Raw genomic sequence first — 12,163 nt, 5'->3', positions numbered from 1 at the left:
TGTGTAAGTCTCTAAACAAAGGATTGCTTGAAGCCATATGGCTACAGCTAAAACCCTGCAGGAGGTGCTTGCCTGCAGCTTGCCACAAGCTTGGACACCAAGTTCAGGATCCTCCCTGGCCAAGCTATTGGTGCTGGGCAGGTGCACACCTCAGCAGGAAAACCTGCTTCTGAGGACAAAGCAAGTGGCCGAGGAGCTGCCAGCCAGCCTGGGAGCAAGGCTCAGCCTGTTCTTAGGTGGGTAATCTGTGCTCAGCTTGGGCTCTGTCTGATCTGCAGCTGTCAATTAGTAAGACAGCTCTTGTCTGGACTTTGAGAACACACCCCTGGTTCTGGAAATGTGCCTAGAAGCAGAAGTAGCCCCTCCTGCTGGGTGAGCACCTGACATCTGACATGAATGATGGAGCGTGGGCCAGCATCTCCTTGGTTCAGGGACAATTGAGAACCTGTGCTGGCGTGTCACACAACAAAGTGATGTCTGGAAGCTCCTTCTGCCCGGTTCAGCAGAAGCAATCACAGATGCTGATCTTTTACTTGGTGACCAAATGAGCCTAACGATTCTGTTGACGGGAGTATTTTCTTGCCCTCTTGGTGTAAGGAAACATTTGATTGGGAATTCCTGATGATTTCTTTTTGCCTTTTCAAAAGTAGCAGGAACACTAACTATTAGCAAAGCATCAATAATTACTTTAAGATTTTATGATAGTTAGTTGTTTCATTGTGTCTAGGCTTAGTGATAAGTACAGAACTCTTCATGTAAAATTTGCTGAATCTTAATCTGATTGTTGACTACTGGGATTGAAAAATTACTCTTAGGAAGGCATATCAACTGGGAGAGTAGTTTTAAAATTTTCCTGCTTTTGCAAAAAATTATTTTTAAAAGGAGCAATATAGTAATATGGCAAGAACTACCCTTTCATTGTATTTTGCTTTAATAAGTCAGTTAGGAAATATGCAAAATATAAAATGACAGGAATCTAGGGAGTACAATTCCATATTCTGGACTTAATTTTTTCTTTTTAAGATTTATTGATTGAAAGAGTTACAGATAGAGAAGAAGAAATAGATTTTCCTTCCTCTGTTTCACTGCGCAGTTGGCCACAACAGCTGGGTACAGGCTGAAGTCAGGAGCCAGAAATTTCCTCCAGGTCTCTAACATGGGTGCTGGAGGCCAAGGCTTCGGGGCATCCTTTGCTGCTTTCATCCCTGTGTTAGTCAGCTGGATTGTGAGTAGAGCAGCACCCACAAAGAATAAGGTTTTCATAAATCCCAGATTGAGAAGTGTAAGAAGTGTTTGATTCAAAATGTTAAGTGCCAGCATTCTGATTTGCTTACAGAAATAGAATGTGATAGTAGATGGGGTGGAGTACCATTTACTTTTGCAGGATTTTATTTTCACCAAATCTTTTGACACAAGCACGGATGCTTCCAGTGCTGGAAGGAAACCCACGCGGAGTGTAAAGACCTGCACTCAACTTGGCTTGGCCACACACTCATTCACATGTGATGGTTTGACGCTTGTGATCCAGTCCTCCTTTATGGGAGAGAGGGAAGAGCCCAGATCATCCTGCAGTTTAGTGTTCCCCTTTGCAAAAGTTTGCTTGAGTACAAGAGGGTAGAAGGGGGGAACTTTTTTGGTAGGCTTCCTTCTGGGGAAATAAATCTTAGCGTATTGTTTATCTTGAAGAGTTCAGTGAATGTGTGGGGAACTGATGAAGCAGAATTCTTTGGGGCTTGGCCAGTGTTTGTCTTAACGGAATACAGACATGCTCACTGGCAAGGGTTTTGGCTGTTGTGCTCCTGTGCTGGGTGCAGGATGCAGTCCCTGGAGAGGACAGTGCCTGGTTCACAGTAGAAGTTCAAGAAATATCCATTGACTGAATCAATGTATTGAGGAAGCTTTTGTATCATGCCATGCGTGTAGTGTAGTGAAGGACTCATGCCCTGCCATGCAGGAGTTTCTAATCTGTTTGTGAAGACAAGCTGTAAATGCACAAACATTTAAATAATTTTACAAGAGATATGTTACAAGGCCATGTATGATTAAGTGTCAGATGAGGGATACAGACTGTAATTGCCTAAAGAGTTGAGATTTTGAGTGGAAGCAGAGGAGGGCTGCCAGCAAGGAGTTCCCAAAATGTGTTTCAGGCTCTGTTGTTGGAAGAACTGAGTTAACTGCTGGCAGAAATAACACTAGCAAATGGGAAGGCTAGCTTTACAGGGAGGAGGAGGAGGACTTCCTAGTGAAAAGAACACCCCAGTTTCAAGCCTAGAGTTTGGATGTCAGCAGTAAGTTCTAGCTTGAGAAGTTTTGGGTTCTGCCATGACCCACTGCTGAGGTTGGGTTCCCAACAGCAGATGCATTTTCTGCGTCAAACCAGAAGCAAACAAACAAAACAACTTGTTTGGTCACCTGAACTGATTAAAATTCAAAAGGGCATGCATTATTTAAGGTTTCTTTATGTCTGTTTTGAGCTAAATAATTCATTCTGGCAAGCATTTCATTTGCAACAGAGAGGGAGCATGTTCTGGTGGGAGGAAGAATAAAAGAGCCTTTGATTGCCTTGCTTCTGAGTTCCAGCAGGAGGCCAGGGCCGCCCTGGGCTAGCGTCTTATTTTGGACGTTGGAAGCCATCTTAGCCCAGTGTGGGAGGGCCAGCTAGCGCTGGAAGAAAGAGAATAATGCCATCGGATCACATCACATCCTTGGGGCTGTTGATAGAGGAGTTTCTCTCATTTCACATTCCTTGCGTAAACATGTGGTTAATTTCCACCAAGTTAAAGCTGTATCTTGAATGTGCCATTTGAACTTGTACTGAAGTCAGAATATCTCTGTGACTCCTTTTATCTCTTGTCTGTCAACCAAGAACAGAACACTTAACAAGTCACAGGTCTTTTTACCCTGCCTTTTTGGACTTGAGCACAAATAATGTTAGCATTCTTTTCTTCTTTGAATTACTCTGGTAGGGAGAAAAGTGGCCCACTGTACCATGGATTTGCACACGTATTAAATAAGTAGCCTCTTCAGTTGCCAGCTTGATGGTTCCAGGATCCTTAGTGCCTGTAGCTGGCAGTGCAAGCCCGCAGACTTGCTGGCAAGAGGCCTTTAAGAACTGAGGAACGTCCAGGCTTTATGTGTGAGCACCTTAACTAATACAAGAATGGACAACGCCTGAACTGAAACAAAGAATCTTTTGTATTCTAGGCAATTCACTTATTCACAGGTCAAAGGCTCCCAGTTCTTATTGCTGAATGGCACCTAGAAGATCTAACCTACCACTTTTTGACACACACACACCCTCCCCCCCTCCAGCAAGTTTTGGCCCAAAAGAGTTAAGACTGTGTGCACTGTAATGCATATTTGGGTGTTATCTCTGTTACATTAGCTCTTGAAGCATTCTGATTACAACTTGTAGCTGCCAAGCCCTGTCCTGCAGTATTATCTGGAGCAAAAAATTTTCCATGTGGTTGTACTGCAGAGCGTCTGTATGCATGAACACATTGCATATGAAGACGTACGATATAAAGGAATGGTGCTTTTAGGAGGGTAAATGTGAGTTAAAGTTTTTTTTTCTTTCACCTCATTGTTCTTTGCTTACTTCTTTGCATGTTTTTCAGAATTGTTTATCATATTTCTAAATTAAGTTTTCTTTTTTATGTACTCAAAAGAATGCCAAATTTAACGAGTTTTTATGTGATGGTGTTTTTTTCCTCCCAGTTTTTTACTTTGATTTCGTATTTTGCCTAGAGACTGCCCTAAGTTATGTGTTTAAAAAAAAAACAAAGCACAGTGTCCTGAAAGGAAAAAACAAATGGCTACATTGTTCCATGAATTAAAAACAATATACTTAGGACACGGGGTCCAATATTTCTTTTCACTTTAAAATCTTAGGTCTTTTTTTTTTTTTAAGAAGAAAAATACTAAACTTTCACTATCCTGTTCATTATTTTTCCTTTCCCTTTCTTATTTATTTTCTTTTGCTTGGACTTGTATACTTTAAAGTTTCTTGAACTAGTTTCCTGTGCTCTTCTTTAAGGCGGTTCTTTAAGAACTGTGACTACTGAGAGAAACCATCTCAATTGTATTTTACATTTCAAGGAAAATGAGAGGAGGCCATCCTCTGGTCTGGTGGTGGGGTGGGGGCTGAGAGGAGAGAATGTCAAATGGCCCCAAGGTTTTGTGTGACTTACTTTCATGTTGCTTGATCACATTGAATTCATCGTTGTCGCCTAAAGATACTAAGCTATTTACAGGGGTCCTTCAGACAACTCTTGGGGAGAAGAAAGGAATTAAAAGATTGTGTGCATTTTTCCGTGAACATTTTGAGGCCCTCTCACTTGGCTGAAACTAGCAGATAAGTGATAATTTACAAGTTTGTTTTTGTGAAAGGTATGAGCACAGGGCAGCATTAGGAACAGGCAGGAGAATGCAGCCAGTTTTTGTTTGGGTTTTTATTGTTATATGCAATGCACCCGTTGGCCTGTTGCTGTCAAGTTTTATTTGCAAAACAGCTTTTTTAAATAGGAGGAAGGTGAAAGTACTCTTTATCCCTTGGTTGCCTGTTCACCCTGGCTCTTACTGGTTTTCACGTGTTCCTCCGTTAGAGAAACCTAGCCATCAGTATCATGAGTGTTTCTGCGGACTTCAAACATACCTATTCTTTTGCCTTTTCTCTGAAAGAGGAGCGGTGTGAATTTATATTGCTGTGAAGGAATGGTGATGATCCACCCAGCACACACATGGTTTTCTTCTCCCAAAATCCAGTTCTTAGTTACTACTCTATTGGGAAATGTGGTCAGCCCACTTTCTGACTAGCCGGAACTCCTCCCTGGGGTGACTAAAGAACTAAGTGTCTGGTGGGTTTTCTCAGCCCCAGTCCATACCCCACACCCGTGGGTGCTTCGTCCAGATGATTGCCTTTCTGGGCTGGAGGAATGATGGACACTGGGATCACTGGGAGTAAGAGAGGTGTTTTCATCCTTGCCTTTGGGAAGAAACATTTAGTAAAATGCTACTTTGGTGTTTGGAATTCCAATGGTGTTGTGTAGAGCTTGATGAGGAATAATTACCTCATTCAGGTAGGGAGGTATTATTTGAACCCTCTGCCTTCTGGCAAAGTTATAATTGACCCCCAAAGTTATGTAGGAGTATTTGGAGTTGACAGGTTTTGCCTGACGGTCTCGGGCTGCAGATTTTGGAGCACTGATAAAAGGTACAAGAAAATACTGACTGGTAAGGAAGGTAGTTGTTTCTAGTGATGCTATTTCATAAAACCAAAGCCTTGTGAATAGTGTTAACTGGGTTTATCCATCCCCAAAGAGAATGACATGCAATTAAATGGGTGCTTTTGGACAGTATTCTTTGTTGTCTCTCTCTCTTTTTTTTCAATGAAGTCAAATCAGGAGAGGGTCAAATTTATGAATGTCTGGTGCTTCAAAAAGGAAATGTAAATCTAATGTATTTTTGTAGGTGGTTTTCATAATGACCCACAGCATGCACGGTAAAAGGTGTATACATGTGATCTGTTAACAGAGAAAATTACAGCTTTTGCTTATCATTCTCTAGTGTTTGTAATAGGATATTACTTTCCAGGGGACAAAGATGGCATTTGTTCTTTGTTTAAAATGTGCAGTGTGGTACCTTGTACAATCTCTTGAACAGCATGATCAAATAGTTCTAGAATTTTGAACCTAGATTATAAACTGTGTTGTCCAATATTTCTCTAATTTTTCTAACTCATTCCTGTATTGCTAGAGCATCCTTTTGGCTTTCAATCCTGTCTTACATTCTACGACTTGTATTACAACAACAGTAAGTACATGGAGTATCTTTTTCCCAGTTCCACACATCTCCTCTTCCACTGGAGGGAAATCCAACCTCATTTGACAGGGAATGAAAATTTGCCCCTGGGTGACTAATGGATTTGTCCAGAGGTCATGCAACTTAGCCAGCTGTTCTGTCGGGGTCAGATCCCTCACCTGCCTGGTCAGTCCCTTCAGCCTCTGATGGACGGCCTGCCATGAGAAGGAACCGTGAAGAATTCAAAGGGAGCCAAAAGGAGACCGTCTTTCCCTTGCAGTTTACGTGCTGCTAGAGAGCGCAGGGTGCACCCATTGTTGTGAGTTGCACACTGTGCATGAGGTGAGCACGGAAAGGCTTGTTGAGGGACTTTGTGAAGGCTCCGTGAAGTCAGCTGGTGTTACTTAACCAGAATTTATTCTAAGATAGGCACAGTTTTCGAAGCTGGGACTAGAGTGAGACATGATTTCTCTTTGTCCGTTTCCTGTCAAACTCATGAGGTTGGCTGGGTACGCCATGCTGCTCCTCACTGTCCCTGGCACTCATTTCATAGTGGAATGAAGCACGCGTGGCTCCTTTTCCCATCACCCTGGCCTAAATTGTTCTTGCAACGTTCCCTCAGTGGCCTCCTTGCTGTCAAGTTTAACAGACACGTATTAGTGCCTGTTTTTCATGGGACTGTAGAGTTACATGTTGTTGGAGATGATCCGTTTGTCTTCTCAAAGTGTTGTTTCTCCTCTCCCTCACACCAAGCTCTAATTTTCTTAGTGTCGGAGTTGCTGAAGATTTCACTGTTAGCCCTGGTTGGGCTGTCTTTCCCTCTCTGTTAGTGCTTTGTCATCAGTTGTAAGGTTAGGAACTCCTGTGAAAATTTGATAAAAGCTCTGGGCTCTTAGTCTCCATGAGGCTTCTAGACACATACACATCATAGGCTGACATTTTTCTGATCTTCAAAGCTGATCTATGGATTAAAAAAAGTTTATTTATTTATTTACTAGGCAGAATGACAGGGAGAGAAATAGAGAACGGGATCTTCCCTCTGCTGGTTTATTCTCTAAATTGCTACAACAGCCAGGTCTGGGCAAGGTGCAAGCCAGGTGGCAGGAACTCCTTCCCATTCTTCCACAGGAGTGACAGGGACCTGAATACATGGGAAGTCCTCTGCTGTATTTCCCTAGTGCACCAGCAAGAAGCTGTGTCTAGAACTGGAGTAGCTAAGACTTCAGTATGGGATGCTAATACTACAAGTATAAACCACTGCACCACAATGCCAGATCCCTGTGTGGCTTTTCATGCCCCATTACATGCCTCCAGGTTATTTGCTGATGATTGGAGTACTCTGCTTCTCAATCCAGACCTGTTGACCTACCTGGTTAGGTCTGTAACTGCGTAGCGACCCTGGCTACTGAAAGTCAGCCTGTCCTTTCCTTAGCTAGCTCTGATCCTCCTTTCCTCAAACCTGGTGCTCTTGGTGTTCCCACTCTCACCACCATCCGTTATCAGCCAGTGGCTTAAGCCAGAGGTTTTCTTCAGCTTTTTTCTCTCCCCCATTCTCCATGCCCACTGACCAGACCTTGTCAGTTTTACTTTGCCAGTGTCTCTTGACTTGTTAGGGCTTCTGCTGTGTGAGATACTTTGCCTTTCTTTGAGGTTGCCCCTTGGGTCTCTCTGCCTGAGGCCTATGCCCCTCAACACTGTCTTCATGAAGGCAGCTGGAAAGGCCTTTGCAAGACAATTCTGATCCTGCCCTTTTCCTGCCAGAAGCAGCTCTGTGGCTTTTCTTTTTTAGGAAGACCTTGGGCTGTTTCCTCTGCTAGCAAGCTTATCTGAGAGGGGCGCTGCTGCAGGTGTCCACAACCGCTGGGTGCTGCCCTCTGCACACTGTCAACCTCAAGCCTGCTGAGCCTTCATGATCCAAAAAGGTCCTGGGGGTTCCCACTCTGGCCTTTACCCCTTTTGTTTTCTCATCCTTTTTCCACCTCTTCCCCACCCCTCCCCCGGGCCCCTCTGGCAGTTTCCCCTGAACCCCTGCTTCCCTAGCATAGCACCTGTCACACTGGATTCTGTCTGCTTGGTTGATTGTCCAGGTCCCCTTAGATGAAGGGATAGGACTAGGCGGGTGGGTATTGTGACTGTGAACCCCAGGCACTCTGGCTGTCATGTGTACTCCTTTCTTCTCTTAAAAAATTAAAAATTATATTCTGTAGCTATGTTAATACAAACATTACAACCTGGATTGGTCATTATATTCCTTATTATCATATGCTTATTGAGTTTTTTTTTTAAAGATTTATTTTTATTGCAAAGTCAGATATACAGAGAGGAGGAGAGACAGAGAGGAAGATCTTCCGTCCGATGATTCACTCCCCAAGTGAGCCGCAACGGGCCGGTATGCGCCAATCCGATGCCGGGAACCAGGAACCTCTTCCGGGTCTCCCACACAGGTGCAGGGTCCCAATGCATTGGGCCGTCCTCGACTGCTTTCCCAGGCCACAAGCAGGGAGCTGGATGGGAAGTGGAGCTGCCGGGATTAGAACCGGCGCCCATATGGGATCCTGGGGTGCGTTCAAGGCAAGGACTTTAGCTACTAGGCCACTGTGCCGGGCCCTATTGAGTTTTTTTTAAAGATTTATTTATTTTTATTGGAAAGGTAGATATACAGAGAGGAGGAGAAACAGAGAGGAAGATCTTCCATCCCATGTTTCACTTCCCAAGTGGTTGTAACAGCTGGAGCTGAGCCAGTCCAAAGCCAGGAACTCTTCCAGGTCTCACGGGTGCAGGCTCCCAAGGCTTTGGGCCGTCCTAGACTGCTTTCCCAGGCCACAAGCAGGGAGCTGGATGGGAAGCGGGGCTGCTGGGACTAGAACCAGTGCCCATATGAGATCCGGTGCATGCAAGGCGAGGACTTTGGCCACTATGCTATCGCGCTGGGCCCTGCTTATTGGGATTTTAAAAGAAAGTTATTGTTGAGACACTTTTGGGTACTCCTCAAAGTGCCATCAAACCCTTCTGTGTCAAGCCCATCTCTGCCTTCTGTGTCTGAGGCAAGTGTCAATTCTGTTCAATGATAACCTTGGGGATGAAGTTGAGAGCATCTGTCAGCTGATTAGGACTGAGAAAGTTAAGGAGACCACTTAACTCTGTTTTCTTACACTTTTGTAACAGCTTAGTGCACTGAACAATCATGGTTTAAATAAAAATTATTTTGTTTGGTTATTTGCATAGGAGAGAAAGAAAGAAAGAGTTTGCTTTCACGTTTGGCTCTCAGATACCTGCAGCAGGCAGGGTGGGGCCAGAAACCAGGAACCTGATTCAGGACTTGCACGTAGGTGACAGGAACCTGCTCTCTTATACTGTCACTGCTACCTCCCAGGGTCTGCATTCACTGGAAGTTGGAATCGTGAGTCAGAGCCAAGAATGGAACTTAGGTACTCTGACGTGCAGGAATGTCTTTGTTGCTAGGACAAACTTGTGTACCCACAGAACTTATTTTTAAAACAAAGTCCATGATAGGTTCTATGAGCTGCTTTACTAACAGGCATGTTTCTTCCTGAGGTTCATGTGTAGAGCCAGCGTTTCTACCAGGGTGTAGAAGCTAGTTTGACCCTTTCCGGGGGACATTTAGCATTGCCTGGAGCATCTGGAGATCTCTTGCCAAGTGCTTCCCATGCCAGTTACCAGCAGCAGAGGTTGGCACAAGCAGATGTAGCTGACCTAAATTTCAGCATGTCCAAGATGAAAAACTTTTGCATGGAGCAATCTTTCTGAAAGCTTGATGCTTGCATCTTTATTCTTTAGTTCTCCCCTAACCCCACTCCCATCATTTCCGGTAGAAGTCATGATTGGGACATAGGATTGCATCATGTGACAAGAGCCGGGCGTTGATTCTTCTCACGTTGCTAATGCTGAGGAGGCTGCACTTGGGAATGCTGGAGGTCGGGAAGGGTTTCTGTGATAGGGAAGTGTCTTTCTGCAACAGGCCGCGGCCATTTAAATCCTTACCAAAACACTGTTTGCCCTTGCCCTTCTAGTTGGAGTACAACCTATTGTTGTCTGGGGGAGGGGGTGCTGAGTCATTTATTCATGCTTTTTATTACCTCTTGGCTGGAATATCACCATTCATTGTTCACAAGCTGCCCTGCTTGTTTACTTTTTTATAAATTACATGTAATCAAGTCCTCTTGCAGGTCTGGCTACTGTAATTGGCAGTAGCCACAGAGCAGGGCTGACGAGTCTGCTTTGTGCTGATGTCTCACATTCAGTTTAGGCTCCACTTGCCACACTTTCTTGCCTCTCGTATCTGTAGTTTAAAAGGAAGGCAGGGACTGGTGCCATGGTGTGGTAGGCTGAGCTTCTACCTGTGTCACTAGCATCCCATTGTGTCCCGATTGGTGGCCCTGCTGCTCTGCCTCTGATCCAGCTCCCTGCTTACGGCCTGGGAAAATGGAGGAGGAAGGCTCACCTTCTTGGGATCCTGCACCCTCCTGGGAGACCTGGAAGAAGCTCCTGGCTCCTGGCTCAGTGCTTAGGATTGGCTCAGCTCCAGCCATTGTGGCCATTTGGAGAGTGAACCAACAATGGAAAATTCTCTTTCTCTCTCTCTCTTTCTCTTTCTCCCCTCCACCCCAAGTAATTGCCTTTCAAATAAGAATAAAAAGGAAGGTAAGAAGGGTACTGCGCTTCTGTTGTTTTCCTCTCAGATCATCTGAGGATACCAAGAGCCTGTGTTCCTCGTTTTAGGAAGGGTTTTGGGTAGTGGTTCTCAAACTTGAGTGTGTAACAGTCACCTGATTCACTTGTAACACGGAGATTCTTCATTTTCGTGTTCTCCCACATGTGATATTTTTAGTGAGTGTAAGTGGGTTAGGGCAACTCCATTTCCAACTTTAACCTCTGCTGACTCTGATGTGGATGTTTCTTAGGTCACAGTTGGTGAGATTCTGTGTTGGCATGCATGGGGAGGAAGATGAAAGAGAGAAAATCTAATAGAAGTAAATACAGAGGGATTCCGGCATTGTGGCACATCACGTTAAGTTGCCACTTGTGACACAGGCATCCCATGTGGCCACCAGTTCTAGTCCTTGCTGTTCCACTTCCAGCCCAGCTCCCTGCTGCTATGCCTAGGAACGCAGCAGAAGATGGCCCAAGTTCTTACCATCCTGCCATGCCCATGTGGGACAACAGAATGGAGTTCTAAGCTCCAGGTTTCAGCCTGTCACAGCCCCAGCTTTTATGGCTATTTGTGGAGGGAAACAGTGGATGAAAAAATCTCACCTGTCTCTAACTCTGCGTTTCAAATAGAGAAGGGAGATACAGAGAATGTAATTAGCAAAGAAAGGAAGAATTAAAACTCAAAATATAACTGTAATCTCTCTTCTGCAAGATGAAGGTGATAGCTGTGATCCTTTAAAAAAAGAAAGAAAAAAACAGAAGGTATGGTGATTAGTATGGTTAAGCCACTGCCTGCAGCAGTGGCATCTCATATGAATATATGTTCAAGTCCTGGTTGTTCCACTTCCTGTCTAGCTCCCTGCTAATGTGACTGGGAAAGTAGTGGAAGATGCCCATGTACTCTAGCTCCGGATACCCATCGCCCTTGTAGGCGATGGATGGAGTTCTAGGATCTTAGCTTCAGCCTGGTCCATCCCCAGCTTTTGCAGCTATGTGGGAGTGAACCAATGGGTGGAAGATTTGCTCGCTCCCTCCCTCTCTCTGTCTCTCTCTTCCTTCTCTCTCACTGCTTTTGTCTCTCCCTCTGTAACGCCACCTTTCAAATAAATCTTTATTTCAAAATAGATTTTTTTGCTGTTAATGATTATGATTAAACTTTCATAGATGACTTCTAGAAAGTATATGACAAAAGTGAAAGGGGATTTTTGGAAAGGTTAGCATAGGAGAAAATACCTAAGTATCACTGAGTATTTCAAAAAAACTTTGTTCAGTCGCAAAGGTATTAAGTAAGTATCGATTTAAGAAAGAATGTGCATTCCTGAATCAAGAGTGTATGGATGGCTTATAGCTGAAGAGCAGAGATGAAGGAGGCTCAGCTGTGTTCCAGAAGTACTGGTTATTCTGGTTATGGAGTCTGAGAGCTTGTTATTAAAGAAAGCATAGTCTGCATTTCCTGGAATGGTTCAGAATTCAAGTATTTTTGCTCTATTCTATGCAGCATACTTCTTGTCTTAATTGGTTGAGATGTGGTTGACTTCAGCTTGGTGATTGTGCACTTTTGTGTTTAATGACCATATTAGAATCTATGCCTTTTTTAAAAAAAAAAAGCTTTATTTTATTTTTATTGGAAACACAGATATATAGAGAGGAGGAGAAACAGAGAGGAAGATCTTCCATCCGATGGTTCACTCCC

The 12,163-nt window shown here is 44.1% G+C and overlaps 1 protein-coding gene across 5 annotated transcripts in view; it reads left to right on the top strand.

Annotated features, from left to right (window-relative positions):
• GAB1 (GRB2 associated binding protein 1) overlaps positions 1 to 12,163 on the top strand; it is a 134,585-nt gene that overhangs the window by 6,893 nt on the left and 115,529 nt on the right. The window contains exon 1 of one of the 5 annotated variants that reach the window (XM_058666817.1): positions 3,309 to 3,552. The exons of the other annotated variants lie outside the window; for them this stretch is intronic. The gene's annotated coding sequence lies outside the window, so the exon portion shown is untranslated. Of the gene's footprint in view, positions 1 to 3,308; positions 3,553 to 12,163 lie in introns of those variants that run through there. 5 annotated transcript variants of the gene reach the window in all.

This window comes from Ochotona princeps, chromosome 7 (assembly GCF_030435755.1).
Source record: "Ochotona princeps isolate mOchPri1 chromosome 7, mOchPri1.hap1, whole genome shotgun sequence".
In the NCBI taxonomy this organism is placed as follows: Eukaryota; Metazoa; Chordata; class Mammalia; order Lagomorpha; family Ochotonidae; genus Ochotona; species Ochotona princeps.
The sequence above is the reverse complement of the archived record's forward strand: the minus strand, read 5'-3'. Positions and strand labels throughout refer to the sequence as shown.